The sequence below is a fragment of the Saccostrea echinata genome, unplaced genomic scaffold (genome assembly GCF_033153115.1).
Source record: "Saccostrea echinata isolate AGI-Se365-2 ecotype Australia unplaced genomic scaffold, CSIRO_AGI_Sech_v1 ptg000016l, whole genome shotgun sequence".
NCBI lineage: Eukaryota > Metazoa > Mollusca > Bivalvia > Ostreida > Ostreidae > Saccostrea > Saccostrea echinata.
This window is the reverse complement of record NW_026889765.1, coordinates 5227767-5236076: the sequence shown is the minus strand read 5'-3', so window position 1 is coordinate 5236076 and position 8310 is coordinate 5227767.

Here is an 8310-nt window from a genome sequence, read left to right as displayed (position 1 = left end):
CACACGATATTGCCGTATCCTATAAGGAGAGGCAGTGAGGGGCGGACTATATCAGTAGTATAAGGCGCCTAGATAGCCGGGTCAACTGAGTGCACTTTTGGGGCCCTGGGGGGATGGCCGGGTCAACTCAGTGCACCCCCGGGGTCAAGGTCAGAGATCTGGAAAAACCTGCACGCGCTCAGCACTCACCTGGAAAAACCTAGCCATTATGACGTCATACACTGTATAAGTATTGCATGTGTCTGACTTGAAGCTCATTCTGTTGTCAGTTCCATCAGCTGTCGACATGGATTCTGCTATGAAAAAACTGTTACATGCCCAGCAACTGATGAGATGGAGAAGACGGGCCAAAGAGTTAGAAAGAATTATTTACAACAATAAACACAGAGAATTAGCGCTCAGAAAAAGAAATGCGAGAATATTAGAGAGAACGCAGAGAGCCCAAGTCCAGCAAGAACAACAAAGGACTGTGTCGGATGAAGAACCACACTCATCAACCCATTCACCACCCCAGAAGCCAAAGGCCATTTCCCAATACTATCAAGTGAGACTGAAACAAGCCAAGCATTCCAGAAAATTTAAAGCGCATGAAGATGTCTACAGTGTGAATTTTAAGGAATTTCCAGAGGAGGAAAACAGAGGCTTTGTTCGACGATTATTTAGAGACATGCTGCAAAATGTCAAATATGAAATGCAGTGTAATCCTAACGATTACGTACGCCTGAACATACGCCATCCTTCTCTGGATTCCGACATTTGGTACGAGTTTACGCAATGTAAACATTTAAACGAGGACGTCATTTTAGACAAAATAGAAGCCGTGCAACAATCCAAGAAAGATTTTAAACTGGGAGACGGGGCCATGGAATTCGACATGTTTCGGGTCAAGTATCCGGAAGGGAGTGGTGGAGACAAAACCAAACATCTGATGGTGAATAAGGAGAGTTTTAAGAAGGGAAAAAGAAGTATCGTTCAGATCGACAATCCCTGGGATAAGTTTTGTTTAGCTCGGGCCATCATAGTCACCCGGTTATACAGTGAAAAACCTGAACATCCAGACCCCGAATGGGAAAAACGATGGAAACGCATGAGGTTAGGAGATGTAAGAGCTAATGACCAGAAAAACGAAGCCCTAGCTCTCATGGAACAAGCCGGGTGTGATATCCATCGGCCTTGTGGACCCGAAGAATGGGGGAAATTACAACAAGTGTTAACCCCTCGCTATCGATTGAAAATATTCCAGTTCAAGTCCACCTCCTCTAAACTCACCTTAGAACCCGTTTACAAAGGCTGCGGAGATGGAACTTGTTTGAATGTCCTGTTAAACTACCATCATTACGATGCCATCATATCTATGCCAGGTGTGACGGGCAATCAATACTACTGTGATCATTGCGACGTGGGCTACAGTCATATTGAACACCATCGTACCCAGTGTCCTCACCGATGTTCCTTTTGTTTAACAGACACTCCCTGCCCTCCAGACGGGAGCCGCATTCAATGTAGCCAGTGCCAGGGATTTTTTCAGAGTAGGACTTGCTACGAAAACCATCTACAGCCTCACAGTATGAATACGGCCACCACGGTATGCAGTTTAATGGGACGATGTAGGCACTGTCAGAAATGGATGCCTAAAAAATTACTCCCTCATCATCATTGCGGAGGACAGAAACAGTGTAAGATCTGTAAGAAAACCGTAGACACGGATCATCAGTGCTACGTTCAACTCAAGCCCGAGAAAAAGAAAAAGAAGGGCAAAGAGACCTTACAGTTCTACATCTATTTCGATTTCGAATGTACGCAGGAAACCGGCATCCACGTCCCTAACCTGTGTGTGGCACACCGCGTATGTCAACATTGCGGTCACTTACCCATAGAAGATCCCTGTCCTCACTGTCGACACATGGGACCCCGTCAACACGTGTTCCGAGGGCCAGAGACCTTAAGGCAGTTCATGGACTGGTTATTACAACCCACTACAGGAAATAATAATTCCGCCTTATTACACGACGAGGCCATCATCATCGCCCACAATTTCAAAGGATACGACGGACAGTTCATTTTAAATTACCTGGTTCATTCCGCCTGCCTGAAACCTACCGTCATCATGAACGGCAGTAAAATCTTATCCATGCAAATCTGCGGACTGAAATTCATCGATTCCTATAATTTTTTACCTTTTGCCCTGTCCAAGATGCCCTCTGCTTTCGGATTCACCGAACTGAAGAAAGGATATTTTCCACACTTTTTTAATACGGAACACAACCAGAATTACGTGGGGCCTTATCCACCGGCAGCTTACTACAATCCCGACGACATGTCTATAAGTGGACGACAGGCTTTTTACCGATGGTACGAACAACAAGCCGGAAAAGTGTTTGACTTCCAGAAGGAATTTTTAGAGTACTGTGTCTCGGACGTCGATATTTTACGACGATGCTGTGCTCAGTTTAGAGCCACCCTCAAGAGCTTGGTCCATGTAGACCCCTTCCAGGAATCCATCACTTTTGCCAGTGCCGCCAATTTAGCCTACCGTCGAGGATTCATGCCCAAAGAGACCATTGCCATCATTCCCAACCTGGGGTATCAGCCTGCGCGTCGATATTCTGCCAAAGCCTGTCGGTGGTTAAGCTGGATGAGTCACCAGACCGGATCTCACATCCAACATGCTAGAAACGGGGGAGAAGTCAAGATCGGAAGTTATACCGTCGACGGATACCAGGAAGCCACTCGCACCGTCTACGAATTTTACGGATGCTATTGGCACGGATGTCCCACCTGCTACCCTAATTTACAGACCGAAAGTCATCCTCACCGGACCCAATTTACCTATGAACAATTACACGAGGAAACTTTAAGACGGAGTTCTGTTTTAGAGGAAATGGGGTACTCCCTCCGTAGCATCTGGGAGCACGAATTCGATCAACAGGTACAAAGAGAGGTAACTCTACAGAATTATGTACGAGACCTGGACATTCCAGATCCTTTGAACCCCCGAGAAGCCCTGTACGGAGGTCGGACGAATGCCACTAAATTATATTGTGAGGAGGGGGACATGAGATACGTGGACGTCTGTTCCTTATACCCTTACGTATTAAAACACAGACCTTTCCCCCTAGGCCATCCTCAGATCATAACAGACCAATTCCAGGACGTGAGAACTTATTTCGGCCTCATTCACTGTCGGGTCCTACCACCCCGAGGCCTCTATCACCCCGTTTTACCTTATCGCACGGGAGGCAAGTTATTGTTTCCCTTATGTCGAACGTGTGCGGAACGACAGGACTCTACCTCTAAACATCGATGTCAACACGCAGACCAGGAACGCAGTCTTACGGGTACCTGGGTGACTACAGAATTACATAAAGCCCTGGACATGGGATATACCTTAGAGCGGATTTACGAAGTTTGGCATTTTTCACAAAGCAGTCGAGATTTATTCAGATCTTACATCGATACCTTCTTAAAGATCAAACAGGAAGCTTCTGGATTCCCACCTGATTGTCAGACGGAGGAACAGAAACTAGATTACATTCGTAAAGTCTTAGACAGAGAAGGGATCAGGATGGACCTGTTAAGTATAGAAAAAAATCCGGTGCTAAGAACGATAGCCAAACTCTTTTTAAATTGCTTGTGGGGAAAATTCGCTCAACGCCTGTTATTACCTAAAACTCGATACTTGACCGAAGAAGAGGAATTACAACAACTCTTACAAGATTCGACCATTGACATCAAAGGGATAGAACTCTTAGAAAATAAAGAGCAGGCCGAATCGGACATGATGCTGGTCAATTATCAAGAGAAACAGGAATTCGTGGAAGAGTGTCCCTTCGGAAACGTGGTACTGGCCTGTTTCACTACCGCCCATGCCCGATTACACCTCTACGAGACTTTACAACCTTTGGGAGATCGGGTCCTTTATTTCGACACGGACAGTATCATATACCAACATGAGGAGGGACAATTTAATCCTACCCTTGGCCACAGTTTAGGAGAATGGACAGACGAATTAGACGGGGACCACATTATCAAATTCATGTCAGGAGGCCCCAAAAATTATGCTTACCTCACCGCCAAGGGAAAATCCATGTGTAAAGTCAAAGGATTGACTCTCAATTATCGGGCCTCTCAGATCGTGTCACCAGAGACTTTAGAAAAAATGCTCCAGAAAGAAATTGATGAAATCCAAGTCTCGTATCCCTACAAAATACAGAGGACTCGTCAACATGAAGTCAAGACAATACCTTTAGAAAAACAATATAGAATTGTCTATGATAAGAGACAATTGATGGAAGATTATAACACTTTACCTTATGGTTATTAAAAAAAACAAAACAAAACTGTATTTTAAGTGTTGTTGTTATTTTATGGGGAAAACCCCCTAAAAAAATGAGGGGTTATAAAAAGGGGGGGAAAATAATATAACACTTCAGTCATGGCTGGTGTTGATAAGGAGCCAGACTACCTTCCTGTTTACCCTAAATATGCTCTGCTCTTAAAGAGAGAAGCTACCTTTGATGATCGATGGCCCGATTCTTTAAAAGGATTAATACCCGACCTAGCCAAAGCCGGATTTTATTACAGAGGAGTGAGTGATAAGACCATCTGTTTTCATTGTGGTATGACTTTAAACCTCTGGTAACCTACAGACGATCCTTATGTAGAACATGCTTATTGGAACCCTAATTGTCCTTACATCAATACCTATAAAGGACGTGAGTGGGTGATGATCGTATTCATTAACCATTTACTCCGGGTGGGATACAAACCTTCACCTGAAATCAAACCTCTACTAGACCAAACCTCTACAGAGATCCAGGCCACAGGAAAATGTCACATTTGTTTAGAGAGAGAATTACAAATGGCTTTACTCCCTTGCGGACACGTATGTTGCTGTTATTTATGTTCTCCCACCTTCCGGTATTGCCCCATCTGTCGAGCCGATGTGAAGAGAACCCAGCGTATATTTCTGTGTTGAATAAAAAGGATTGAAACCCTATTTTTCTCTTCATTTGTCATCATGCAACCTGAGGAGACACTCCCGTCTTTTCAATTGAAACACGAATTTACCATGGTGGTAGCAGGACCTTCTAAATCGGGGAAAACGGAATTTGTCAAGAAATTGGTGGAAAATTTACATTGGATTACCCCCATGCCACAAAAAATTGTCTGGTGTTATCGGGAATGGCAACCTGCTTACACTACTTTAACAGATCGGGTCTCCTTCATTCGAAATATTCCAGAAGACGATGAGAAATTAGTGGCCAATATAACTATTCCTCACTTACTCATTTTTGACGACATGATGGGAGGAAAAGCCATCGAATCGATCGTGGATTGGTTTACCCGTAAAGCGCATCATCGGAATACCAGTGTGATTTACATCACTCAGAACTTATTTGATCGAGCACCACAGCATCGCACCATTAGTTTGAATGCTCATTATTTAGTGTTGTTTAAAAATCCCAGAGACAAATCTCAAATCAGTGTCTTGAGTCGACAGTTAGCCTTACCTCATTTGATGTCGGCCTATCAAGAAGCCACCAGTGTTCCTCACGGGTATCTCCTGGTGGACTTGAATCCACAGACCCCAGACGAATACAGATTGAGAAGTCGATTGTTTGAATTGTTAACTATACACATGCCACAAGAGTATAAATAAAAATGTATCAACATTACACTTGTCATTCATCATTATACAGTCGTCATGGGTCGACCTCTCTCGGCCAAGAGTAAATTAGTGAAAACCTTACGACGTTTACAGCGGGAACGAGATCCTGCCAAGCGAGCCCATTTAATCGAATTAGGGCGTAAAGCCTTATTGAATTGGTTTGCTATGGGAGCTCGAAATTTGATACGTGGGGTCTTACCCATCAATAAACAGACTCAAAAGTTTATTAATAATCATCGTCAAGATTTAAGCATCATAGCCGATAAGTCGGCGAGTGATCAAGACAGAAAAAATGCCATTTTAAAACGCGGAGGAGCCGGATTTCTAGGCGGAGTCATCATTCGTCATTTATTTAAATGGAATGCACCTAAGAAACGACGTGTCCGTCGTTTGAAAAGTGTGGTAGTGCGAGTCGATAATAAGAAACAAAGAGTGTTTCCCGACTGGATGGTCCGAGTAGGAGGAGCATCTCAAAAGACCAGAAAGAAGAGAAAACCTCCTAAGAGAAAACCTACTCAAAGAAAAGCCCCTGGTGGTAGAAAGAAAAGAAAAAAAACCACTCCCAAAACTCCAGCTCAACGAAAAGCCATGCCCGAAAGTCTAAAAAACGAAATCAATCAGTATTATAAGGAACAAAGACAAAAAACTATTGGGGAGTTATTAAAGAAACAAGCTGAAATGAGAATGGATCGTCCTATGGGGCCCATAGGCAGTCAAAGAGCTACCGATTTAGAAGTGTTTCCTCGAGTCAATGTGGGAATTCCCTCTCCTAGAATTAAAGTCCCCATTCACACTCCTAAAATAGCACGCTTTCAACCTCTGACCGCTTCTACTCCTACACTTCCTAAAGGAATGAGATATAAATGTCGATATTGTTCCAAAATCTACGTCACCCAGAAAAATAGAGACAAACACGAGAAGGACAAACACGACATGTATGCTCCTCCTCCTTGAGGGTATAAAAAGGAGAGAAACCTGGGACATGTCCTCATTTTAACCCCAGGATGGCTAAGAAGAAGAAAAGAAGGACTTGCTGTTCTACACGATTAAAACCTCATTGGCCTCTTTTAAGAGTGTTATCTGACCCTCACTATTCCTCTCCATTAAAGACGGGTATTTTAAAACATTGTTCTGGAGATTGTATTCTCAAAATCTGCGAGATCGTGTACAACCTATTAAAAGGAGTGTTACCTCTCAGTTCGGCTCATAAACGAAAACTAGCTCCTAAGAAACACATCTTCAGGAGACTGGTCAAACCTCAATCTGTCCATAAATGACGAGCTTTATTACTTCAACAAAAAGGAGGAAACATTTTACCCCTTTTAATCTCAGCAGCACCTTTACTGTTGGGTGCCGGTCAGTCCGTCTATAAAGTCATCAAGAAGAAGAAGAAGAAAAAATGAGTCGTAAAATGGTGTTAGTTCCCGAAGTCTTATTGAACGATCTCAAGGCAAAATTACCCAAACCTCCGGAATTTCAATCCACCATCAGTTTAGGTCAGGAATTGGACGAGATTACAAGACGTGAAGATTTAACCCCAGAAGAAAAAGTCGCTTTATATGGCCAGGAACTTCATCGATATAGGAATTATTTACAACAAGCTAGACAGGAACCTATTTCTAAACCCCCAGCAGCAGCAGCTCCAGCAGCAGGAGCAGCTCCAGCCCCAGCAGCTCCAGCAGCAGCAGCACCAGCAGCCCCAGGTGAAATTGAAGATGAAATCCTTGAAACAGTGAATAAAAACATGAAAAGAAAAGCTGGATTATTATTAAATCATTTAAAGAAAACTAAGGTGTTGAGTTGGAATAAGGAAGGTGAAATTAGTTATCGAGGTCAAAAAGTTCCCGATTCTAACATTGTGGATTTAATGGCTGATAGTATGAGATCTCGTTCTCGTAAAAACCATCCCCTTCCTAAAGGATTAGATGAATTTGCTCAAGCTTTAAAAGAGACGCGAACTCCTCTGGAATACCTGAGCAATGGAAACCTTATAAAAGCCATGCAGAGACCTGGAAAAATCAGTACTCCTAAAAGTATCCTCAGTGATAGTGAGGACGAGGGCGATAGTGGATTTAAAGATGCTTCTTCTTCATTTTTGACCCCTATTAGTAGACCTGTAGGAGATAGAGGAATAAAAAAAATCCACTCCTAGACCTCTGTTAAATTTAGCGAAGGCCATCAAAAAATCTAAATTCAGTCCAAGTTTACCGAAAAAGAGATTAGAACAGATCGACGAAAATTGGCTTTCATTACCTAAGATATGAAAAAGAAACCAGTGGAAGACATTTTAAAAGAGATTTATTATGATCCTAAAAGAGGGTACGGAGGACTACAAGCTTTGTATCGTCAGGTCAGAAGTCTGGGACATAAGATTTCCTTGAAAAAGATACGAGAATGGTTAAAAGAGCAAGATGCGTATACCTTACATAAACCCATTCACAGAAAATTCCGGAGACAACAGACTAGAATGACGGATATAGACGAACAATGGCAATTAGATTTAGCAGATGTGTCCAGTTTAAAGAAACACAATGACGGATATACGTTTTTATTGTGTGCCATTGACGTCTTATCTAAATATGCCTGGGTGGTGCCTTTAAAACAGAAAACGGGAAAGGAAATGATTCGAGGATTACGAG